At 41.1% G+C, this 11701-nt stretch overlaps 1 long non-coding RNA gene across 1 annotated transcript in view; it reads right to left on the bottom strand.

The window, feature by feature from the left end:
* Positions 1–638: 638 nt before the first annotated feature.
* The window catches only part of LOC121048675, a 66781-nt gene continuing 55718 nt past the window's right edge, over positions 639–11701 (bottom strand). The window contains exon 3 of the long non-coding RNA XR_006076518.1: positions 639–807. This is a non-coding gene — a long non-coding RNA (uncharacterized LOC121048675). The remainder of the gene's footprint in view (positions 808–11701) is intronic.

The following is an 11701-nucleotide window of genomic DNA, read 5'->3' as shown; positions in this document are numbered from 1 at the left end:
CTTTTAACCCGTTGGCTTCAGGACGGGCTTCCCCGGACTCTTACCACAACTTTCGGGGGAACAGTTCCCCTCCTCCGATCCTCCCGGCGCATTTCAGTGAAAAGAGGCTTGCACTCCCACATCCTTCCTCCTTTCCGCTATCTGTCTTGGTTCCCTGCTCTCTCTCTCTTTTTTTTTATACACGCAGGAGAGGAAGGCCTTTTGCAGACCCTGCATCTGGGCCGGTCACCTGACGGAAGCCTCCCTGACCGCTTCCTGTTTGTGCCTGCCTTGCTGGCCGACAACAACACAGGGAGCCGCTCGGAGACGAGCCAAGCGGGGGGCTAAACGTTCCAGGCTCCCACGGTCCATAAGTCTTGGACACTGCATTAAACAAAAAGCTTCGCCATTTGGAAACGTACTACACGAAAACGGCCAACGTACAGCGAAGGTCGTTTGAAGGACCTGAGTGCAGCGGCGACCACACTTCTTCTGGGAGCCCGCGCGCTCATGGGCCAATTATGAGCGCGCTACAGGACCGGTGACGGCTGGAGATATGGATGCTGCTGATTTTTGACATGGTTGTTAAGGGCGGAGGAGTCGTCATAAACTATGTCTTCCTTTCGGGGAAAGCATTTTTCACCTTTTGAGTTCTTGCTCGCATCGCTTCGCTGCTAGAGAGCTGTGCGTTATTTTTTCTTCTTGGGGCCGGTCTGGAAGGTGTGCAGACCTCGGTTCCTCCATTGGAACGCGAGGACGTTCCATGCGAGCTTGCTTTACTTCTTAGGTGTGGCAGTAGCTTAGGTGAAACTCAGCACGTTTCCGGGCCTGCGAAAACATCGGGAAGCAAGGTAAGTTCAATCTTGAGATTTCATATTGCCGGTTGCATGGATTTTATTGCGTCACCCTTCGGGCATTCGATATGCATCATTCATTGTTATAGCACTTAATTCACAATTTGTACAGTCACTCTACGACATCTACGTGTCCGTGTAATAAATTATGATGGGCTTGGGAGTTGTTTCTATAGACCAGTGTCCGAAATCCTTGCCCCCGGGAATAAAAATTGGAAATTATTATCTCATATGCAGGCTCTTGTGAAGAGAGGGGTTGCGCCCAAACGAGACTTTGGCTTTTTTTTAGCACTTTTGGCATCGATGTTGTTCTTGGAGCTTCGTGACTATGCATTTCTGCCGTTCTTGCGCTACGTACGATATGAGCGGAGGTTTCTAAAAAAAAAAAAAGGAGTCTCACAAAAAGCCGTGTCATGGCGTCAGTATAAACAAAGATGGCGGCGCCCATAGAACAAAGCAGACACTGCATGGTCTATAGTGGCGCGTGTAATAAAACGGTGTCAACCTCCTTCTATAGACACACACGTTGTTTACAAACAAGTTCGCTTTTGATCGCACTAATATGTGGGCATTGCGCGTGCGTAGAAAACAAATTCGCGTAAACTGAAGCGTCTGTACATGCACAGCACCGCTACCAGCGCCACCGTTGAGTGGCATGACGTCAGAGAAGCTCCTTGGTGCATATGGCGTTCGCTGTAGTTCGCTTGCGCAAGCTTTGGAACACGTAATTATTGAGAAAAAAAAAAAAAAAAAAACCTTATACTCTTAACCATAACTGTACGAGCAATTCTAAGCGTGATCTGAGACCGCCACCTGCACGTTTGATTAATAAATGCTCTTGATCCGGAATGAGATTTTTACATGTCCTTCGGGGAGTTCAGAACAAAAAAGCGCCAGACACGGGGTGACTGGTCAACAACGTCAAAAAGTTCATGTCCTTCGACGATCGATTAAGGAAACATCCTATTCCCTTGTATCCAATTTGGTTCGTACATGGAGTTATCCTTTTCCTGCAGTTAGGCGCCATGAACTCATTTAGCCATCATTTTAGTCCACCCAGGGGGTTAATTTGTTTACATTCAATAATTTAATACTAAAAATATGTTAGCGATTAAAATTTAACTATCTACCTATATTAAATGAGTTCCCACTTATACCTTGCTTCAGACATTTTGTCAAGTCGTAAAATTTAAGCGGTAACTTTGAAGCTTTAAGGTAGCAAGTAGTCTAACTTTCCTTAAAAGCGGGTAATGGTGTATGCATGAGGAGGAAGTTTAGGGATCAAAACTTCTTAACCCTTCATATTTTTTTTATGACAATTTGCGTTTGAACTTTGACTATATGAAAGTCATAACTGAAATAAAGATTTAAAAAAACTATTTAGCTGCAAGCGGGTAAACAAAGCAGGTAAAGCAAATTTGAAACGTTTTGTATAAATGTCGTTTTTAAAGGTTTTTTTTTTAATCTATGCCGTTATGTGGTATTCAACATATGTTTCTTTCACAATATTAATATTTAAAAAATCAGGGAAAACTTGTCACGTTATTTATGTTACTTCCTGTCAAAAGTCAACACGCTCAAGAAAAATGTTTTCCTCAATTTGTTTCTTCATACCAATGTTTCACCACGATTCGTAGGTCAGGCGCTGGCACGATTGAATTACTGCGTTCTGTGCAGGCGCTATTAGCTACACGGACGTGAGCACTTTGTGTTCCTTCTTCTATTGTCAGGTGAGACGCTCGTCTCTACTCCGCCGAAAGGCTGTCCCAGTATATCTACCTTTAAAAATTGCGTGAGAAATAACACGAATAAATTATGTTTATTTCAAGGTATTTAGATATTCTACGATTCCTGACATCTTCAGAAATGCGGAACGTGGCTCATTCTGTTCCTGTGTTTCGCTTCGTCATTCGTTCCTTTGAGTTCTTGGTGGCGTGTGCCTCAAACTCGTTGGCTACGGAACAATAATAAGATGCCAGGGGTTTATCACGTCCCGCGTTGACTGTAGTGCAGAAACTGATACAAGTAAAACGCTCCAAATGAAAGAGGAACAGCGTGTGTTTATAAAATATTTGTAACTGGTTAGGCAGACATTGCTAAATCTCACCACGTTAGGGCGCTGCAGTTGCATGCGTAACAGTCATACTTGCGATGATTTTGCATCTTTACTGTTTTTTACATTATTATGAACACCATATATCAAGATTTCGGCAACGAAGTAGTTTATACGGCACGTTCTATTGTATAAAAAAGAAAAAGAAAAACACCGAGAAAATGGGTATGCCTTAAGAAAAAAAAAGAAAAACACTTTATATACGATACCTAAGAAATGTCGAAAGATTATATTTATAGGGTAGAAGAAGTCCCTAATAGTGGCATTGCAAAGTGATGTCACAAGTTGCTGCCGACGGAGTGCAAAGAAAAACGGCTCTAAAACTTCAAGGCAGAAAAGAACAGTGAGTTACTGCGATGTTGTGCCCAGTCAATTTGTCATCTTAACCAAAACAGAAAGATGTGTTTTCCATTTCGCCTGCTGCACACGAAAACACCGGAAAAATCACGTAGAACCCAAAATGGCGGTTTGGGCGTGCAATAAATACGGCGAAACTAGATGTCCCCAAACAATACTCTGGCCAATGGATTATTGTAATTTTAATACCTTTCCTCTTTCCGACATTGTGGGGCACAACAGTGTTGAGTACCAGTTAGTGCCTCCGATCAAAAAGTTCAGTGCGACTTATAAAATAATGGTCGTGACTAACAGTAAACATCGAAGCACACTGCACGAAACGCTTTATTTGAGCATGACTTAGGAGTTCTTGAAATTTTATTTTTACAGGCTTGTTCCCAACACCCTCTTGTATCACGTAGTTGGTGCGCGTGCCGGTACACAAGTAATTATGGTCGCAGCCTTTTAGCCATAGTTTTACGTAACACGTGACTTGTAATTCGTGACATTTTTCTGCCCAGGAAGGTGTAATATATTTTATTTACTTTCGACCAAGTAATCATACTTTTTTTTTTCTAATTGTTCATGGCGCGAACTTTGTTCTTATACGAACTCGTGTTGTATTTGGGTTTCTATCAAAATGGGCCAAAGGACGACAAGCGAAGACATTCACCCACAAACCTAGAAGGCACAATGTCACCAGTGCTGCACCCACAAAGGGGTGTCATGTGTCTAGAAATCGCACGCTTGCTCCCCGAGAAAGGAATGTCTTGTTGGCTGAAACCTTTATGTCATGGAAAATATAGCCAGCGTTGTATCCATGCTTAAACCGACTGTGAAAGGAATTCGAACCACTTCACAAAAATAAATTCCACATCCTCGGTCTGCTGTTGATGCAGATACACATAAATACTCGGAAGGCAACGCGCGTTATGTAAAGATTTCACATACGCATTAAGAACGAGAGACGCCATGAAACACGCGTAAACTTCCGCAATCACAAACGTGTTGACCGCTTCAACGTGTTATAATAGTCGAAAATATGCAGATGTATGACCCGTTCTAATCGAATGTAATAATCGTCGCAAAGGCGCCAGAGGCCCTTGTATTTCAACAGCTTCCGGACAAATATTACATTCGATCAGTGAACGTTTCCTTCATCTATACATGATTGAATTTTTTTGGGGGGGAATCAGTCAGAGAATGAAAATTACCCGTGTTTTATTGTATATATACCCTACATTAAAGGTGCCCTGAGGAGGGTTCCGAGATCGCCTAAATATGGTGATAACTCACTCTGCTGGCTCTAAGCATCCTAGAAATCCCTAAATCATGACGATATGCGGCCCATTTCCTTATTAAAATAATAATCAAAGATCGCAACACACCGATTTCATCTCCGTCGATGGGCGGAGCATGCTCCGAATCCAGGACCACTGTCAGTTAATAGCAAGCGAAGGATCTTCGTGCCTCTGACCGGTGGAACCGCAGAGTAATATCTCGAATGCGCGCGGGTCGTTTGCCCGTACAGCCCGGACTACGATTCAACCCGGGCAGTGCGCGGAGTGTTCGAGAGCTGACTACCGAACTGCACCCCCGCGGAAGAGAAACAACAACATAGTTTGTTGTTTTTGAGACGATTATTGCAGTATTAAGTTCTCTCTCCGCGAAAAATTCACGTTTTTTTTACTTCTCTTACTTGCTTCTATCGTCCACAAAAAAAAACACAAAAAAACATACACATCTTTTAATAGTAGTGTTTGTAATCTCAACGAAATTGCCCGTTCTCATTGGTCACATGCCGTCCCGGCTGCCGTTACAATGATTCTCGCATCACCGGAGATCATTTCAATCTTTGATTGCTGTTTAAATAGGGGAATCGGCTGCGCATCGTTAGGATGTATGGATTTTTAGTATGCACCCACAGAGTGAGTTATCGCCATACTTAGGGGACCTCAGAAACCTCCTTAGGGCTCCTTTAAAAGTAATAATGGCTTAACCGATTACTAACTGCGCGAATAATATTGTTTCAAAAATGCTTCTTTTTTCCGGCCGATATTTCACATGAATCATGTTTCCTCAAGACTCATGGACTGTATCGGTCAATAACAAGCTTTAGAAGCGATAATCATTCGACGCTGTCGCTAAAGCCTACTCCAAAAGCGGTTCTATAAGGGTATGCAAACCAAATCGAAAACAGCATCAAATCAAATCCAAAACCGCATCATGAGGAATACAGTACAATACAAACACACGTAAATGTTTTGGAGTTATAGTAAGGTAGTTTTGAAAATGAAAACACCAACCACGCCGCAAATATGGGCGTTCGAAGGATCAGTTTTTTTGCATCCCTATGCCGTCAAAGGTGTGCATTAGATTAGTGTGCATACAACCTCACTTACCTCTGCAACGTCACATACATCTTATGGTTTTAATAATTTATCTTCGAAGGCGTGAAAATATACAAACTCAACTAGGTTCGCTCGATGGGCCTTTAAGCAATTCGTCCTGCTTTTGGTAAACGCATCGGAGCTTTAAAGCCTCACACATCGACCTCCGCTTACTCCAACTCGAAAGTCAACGTACTTCTTTTCAGCTCCGCAAGGCGTTGCTCACTTAGGTTCATGTTCAAATCGTAACGAACAACGGTGCTTCGTTGCTTTTTTATAGCATGTTCACGTCTCCTTTAAGCGAACAAAAGAGTACGAAAAGTATAATTAATTGCTCACCTTAACATCACCGCGCTATGTGTTTGAGCGACTTAGACAGGCTTCAGCCTGCAAAGTGACTGAGCTCAAGTCGGGGAAAACTTAAAAGCACGGATACCAACATATATAGTTTGCGGTTTGTATTCATGCATCTATACTGCTTAAGTTCAAAAGAGAAGAAAAAACGTACTAGACAACTCGCCACATCCCCGGAAAGCGTGACGTTATTTGTAAATACCGAGAAGAAAAAGAAAAATAGAAAGAAAAGCGAACTCTAGAGGAAGAGAAAGCGACGGGCGAAAGAAAACAAGGCTTGGTGTAAGTACACTTTGCTGTGGTCTAAACTGAACTGGAAGTAACTCGACACAAGGGCCATCAAAGTGCGCATTTTCAATCATAATAAAAATAAATATACTTGCATTATTGTTGTCTTTTGTTCCTCCCGCGTTTGTTTTTTCTCTTTCTCTCTTCAGCTTATTTAATGTAACATCTGCTTCTCCGCACTCAAACGGCATCACAAATGTACTCCACACGCCAATCGAAAACATATTAAAAGATCCCCAACAATTCGGCACGTCGCGCCATCTATCTGAGGCACCGGTAAACGCCCGCCGAGGTCAGTTGTGGGGGTTCTCAGTTTGGGTCACGCATTTGTGGGTTCTCAGAGATTCTATCGTTTCTACTAACTGTCTTAAATGTTGATTGTAGGGTTAGTACCCTGGAATAAAATATAATCGAAGGGCTTTGTAATCTTTTATATCGTTGAACTTGCAAAGTTAAACGAAATACTCAGAACTAATTTTTCAATAAAAAAGAAAACAAACTGCGTTAAAGACGTTCACATGAGCCCCCAAAATAGATGACCATTAGTATTATAAATATAAGCTTTATTACCCCGTTAAATCCTACACATTTATAAATATTGAGGAACAAGAACTGATTTCATCAGAGATAGTCTTTTTCTAATATTTTTTTATGGTAACACTCAAAAGCTTCACAAGATACCGGTGATCATAACCGAGGGGCACCAGCCAAGAAAATCTTGACCCTCCGCAGAAACAGGAGAACTTTTGGCGGATCACACACTGAAATGGCTTGGTCCCTGAAGCAAGCTGAATTTTCTTCAGGCTTATTTATAGTTCACCACGGCGTTCGTTAACGTTATAATATTTGACCGATCATATAATTTAATAAAAATGACGTGATGTTTAATGTCACCGATCTGACTTGGCCAGGATGTGTGTTCGCGTCAGTGTGCCGCCAGGGCTCACTTAAAACCTACATGATGTTATGCAATCTTCAGAACAACATCAAGAACGCTTATTTGTGATGGAAATGTTTTTGGGAAACCTCAGAACGCCTTTAGAGAAAGAATATTGTCGGACATCAATATCGTGTTGAACTCATTTCAACTCTGAAATCGGCATTCATGGAGTTGAATATATGTTTATAACGGCTGAGCCGCAACAACTATGACGCTGGATACCGAGTATTTCTATCTAACCAATGTTACCCGCAGTCCCTTGTTGACAATGATCGTATCCTTACAAAATTGATGAGCATACGCAATATTAAAATGCACATAAAATGCCTAGGCTCCCTTCAAACATTTTTCAACAGAGAATTGGACCGGACAAACACTTGTCTCGCTGGTAGTCAGTACGCTCGGGACGGGTGTCAAGTTGACACCGAAGACAGCCCGACTTGTGATAAAAGATCAAAGGTAAACAAGAAGTCAAGCGCGATTTTTATAGCCATTGCTAAAAAATTAATGCCCCGTTAAAAAAATAAAACACATTAAGCTGGTTATTCCCCGAATGTGCTTTTTAGGGTGCGGGGACAGCGTACTTTATATTGATCACTCTAAATTTACTTTCCGGAAGCGCGATTCGGACTTTCATCGGACGGTTATATCTAACCAGTGTTCCTTCTTCGGTCAAGGTCCAATATTTTTTTTATTCTTCTTCTCACGTGTTTATTTAATTTGAGTTGCAATCATAGCTTGTGGATGGGCGATAGTATATCATGGGGCAGCGGGATGCTCACGACAATCACTGCCACTTCACTGCGAACGAGCATTTTTGAGTGGTTAGCTGGCACATTTTGTTTATATCAGAATTGACTGAAGAGTACGAACCGCTTAACGTTTCGAGAGAAAGCCTTGCGCCGCACAACACAGGTGTTTCTACTTAGGTGGGCACGATGGAGCCTGGTTGCTCTAGGCGCAACATCGGCGGTTCCTTAAACCAGCAAGCACGTGGCTTCTAATTACCTCAAATGGAGAATGAGCAAAGTGGTATGGCCTTATAGAAAGATCAACAGTCTACTAAAGTTCTTAAAAAAAGAAGAAAAAAAAAAAGGTAAACTACATCGTCTTTGTTACACCAGCGCAATAAAGTGTCTTGCTTTTCGTAAAGGTGTTTCAATTTATATTAAATTTCTCCTCTATGCTATAAAAGTAGGGATTTCTGGAAAGAAGACCAAGCTGGTAGACAAAGTGAGCAAACTATAACAGTCGTCATTGGTACACTTTCAGGTTATCGCACGGAAGTTCTTGCCCTATAAAAGCTTCCCACCAATCATGACAAAAACGCGCGCGAGAAACCCGGGCAAACAAAACTGCAATGGTGTTTCCTTCGAGAGGCATTACAAACGGTACAACGTTGAGGGCCTCCCTACGGTATCTTCGTAAACAACAGGCTTCAATTCTATGACAACACTTGATTTCGAAATAATGTCTGACCGAATTAGCTGGCAAACTTCTTCTAGTAAAGGAGGGAAATCAATTACCCTAAAAATAGGGAAAATGCTACGTTTTCGAAACACCGGAATGCTAAATATTTATTTCACGAACGCAATAATTGAAGAAATGACTGTTGCTGCTGCCGTGTATATAAGAAAATATTCAATTTGTTTCAGCTCGTAATTGAATTACAGCAGCAAGTATTTAATTTTGATAATGCAAGGAAGCGAATGACTCGGCAAATACGCAGCGCACAAGCCGGTGCGCTGCTGTTCTGTTTTCTTTCTCTTGCCAATCTTTTCCCTCTCCCTCTGCTCATAAAAAGGCCTCCCAATTACGAATAAACGTTCTTTGGCTGGACCCATGCGTCTTCACTACAGATAACAAAATTGAAATGAATCCCCGTAATGTTTAAAATAGATTTTTTAAAACAATTTAGTTCATCTTGAGTTATGATTTCTTTAACAGTATGGGCTTTGGGCAGGAATTCGTAGAGTCTTGGTTAACTCGGCAAATCATAAAGGTCGACGAACTAAAAAAGTCTATCACAGGTACCCATGTATCACAGGTACATCATAGGGGTATATATATATATATATATATATATATATATATATATATATATATATATATATATATATATATATATATATATATATATATATATATATATTTATATATATATATATCTGATTTAATAGTACCTTAAATATCATCAATAAAAAAACTCTGAAGACGGGTATGAGCTTCTTAGATCGGAATTTCCACCACAAATAAGTCTTGGATATTTACAAACTGAGCAACACATTTGAGACCGAAAGTATTGCAAAAGCAACTGCGTGATTTGAGTCTTTGTGAAAGTGGCATCACCCACATACACTTCCACATCACGGTAGGGAGGAAAACAAAGTAGACAGTTGTCCTTCCTTCTATGGGGCAATGGAGCAACTAGTGCCATCTGTCGTGAAATTGCATAACCGTGAAACGACGCGACGCTTTAATCATCAAGACGCAGCACCGGAACACGTTGGCGCCTTTACCACGCCAGAAGTCTAGTAAGTTATTTTCTGTGGAAGCATTGCAAAGATCGCCTATTACAAGCTCATGATTTTTCTTGTTAAAAGCCGACAAATATATCTGTATCGTTTGCAGTGGAGAAGAACGTCGCTCGGTCTGAGATCGTGCGAAACTTTTCGTCGTGGCTTGGGGTGACATCTGTTGACGGGCGCGCGAGGCAGAGCGACGTTTCGAGAAACGCTCCTCCGAGCTGTTTCCAAATTTGGCCAGCTTGGGCGACGGAGGTCTGGCAACATTTTCGATGAGAGGCCTGAATTGCGTCGGTGTGTGCTCTCTCGCGGACGGCGAAATAGTTGAGTCGATTATTAGAAGTTGCCAGATGAACGGTGTAACGTTCTTTGAGCGGTCATCATGCAATTTTGAATATTAGAAAACTCTATGCGTTTGTAAACGTAAAAAAAAAAAAAACGATACAGGCAACAACGTGTATGTTTTACTTATTTTTTTATCGATGCTTCATTTTCGTATCTGTGTTTGTATTGCCACAATGGAAGTGATTGAACTTGCGATTGGAAGCCGGGTAGAAGTTTATCTTCATTTAAAAAATATATTCAGCTAGGATTGCCTTATGTTTTATTTTACATGAACGAGATAAAGCTCAGCAAGATAAATAAGTTCCACTTATTTAGTCTAACATTTGGAGGTGTACTAAAAGGCATACTAAAAGTTGCTCATATAGAATGATCGCCTCCAATGAAACTATTTTCTTCTGATGAGGCTTGTACGCAAGTACAGCAGTGTATTTTTATTACGGCTGCCAGTCCACATGTGGGTCTGACGCTCTGAAAGTAACTGTTCTGTATATGCATGTAGTTCTAAACTGCTGCATAGTTTCCGGTCGCTGTCCATTGGTATGTCTGGGTCTGAAAATAAACATAGGGCTTTGTTTTGTGTCGCACTGTCGGCAGCTCCAATACTGCCATAAAACAGATAACACATGATCTCAAATCCACATTTGCATAAATAGAGAGATGGAAGGAGTGAACAAGCATGAAAAACAACCTACCATTGGACAAGGGAGAAGATGCTTGAGGTTAATATTTTTAGATAACATATCTAACAATAAGCTATTAATAGGGATACGCTTTTACACGAACTATTTTACATTTCGGGAAGATCGAACCACTCAAAACAAAATTTAAGGCTACTCATTTTACACTGATATTTTCGTTGTTTGTTGTTTTTTCCGGAGAAATAGGTTGCCAAAGCATATATTGCTCACAAATTTTCAATATTGTGCTTCGTATAGATTTGTGTTTTTTTAATTTCTGTCTGGTGAATAGTGCTTTTCAGTCTTCCAGTCACATTGGACAGAAAATGTTTCGTGTTCCAGCTATTTTATAGATAGCACCTTTTTGTAAATGAACTGCGTTTTATATGTAAATGTTTTGTTGTATTTCCGTTTTATCTGATACACACTTTTTTCTGAAACGGCATCCCTTGCGATAATGTCCCTATAAATAAAAGGAATAAATAAATAGATATTGAAAGCCTCAGCGGACATCAACGTGACTATTCTTGCCACGTGTCAACACGTTATTCCTTAAACAAATACGCATTCACCAGTTATTTTTTGACTCATTCCGCAAGTCAATCAATATGCTGCATACCATTTAGGCACTACTGCACAATAATTCAAAGTTAATTGCTTATCACACAATTCGGAGCGCGCGTACGGCGCCGTCCCGTCTATAAATCCGAAAAAAAAAAAATTTCACCCCGTAGAGTTCTCGCGTCACATCCGTGCCGAGGCCGCATCGTCAAAAGAAAGTATGTTGTGGCACCGGTTTTCCTCCGAACACGTCTTGCGTGAATGTGTTACATCGCTGAAGCCTGCTTCCTCCTTGCGTGACGTTCACGAAGAGACGTCTTTGAAGCGTATTTATTATTA

This window comes from Ixodes scapularis, unplaced genomic scaffold (assembly GCF_016920785.2).
Source record: "Ixodes scapularis isolate PalLabHiFi unplaced genomic scaffold, ASM1692078v2 PGA_scaffold0__279_contigs__length_252992795, whole genome shotgun sequence".
Lineage (NCBI taxonomy): Eukaryota > Metazoa > Arthropoda > Arachnida > Ixodida > Ixodidae > Ixodes > Ixodes scapularis.
Note: the sequence above shows the minus strand (reverse complement) of the source record. Positions and strands in the feature narration are given on the sequence as shown.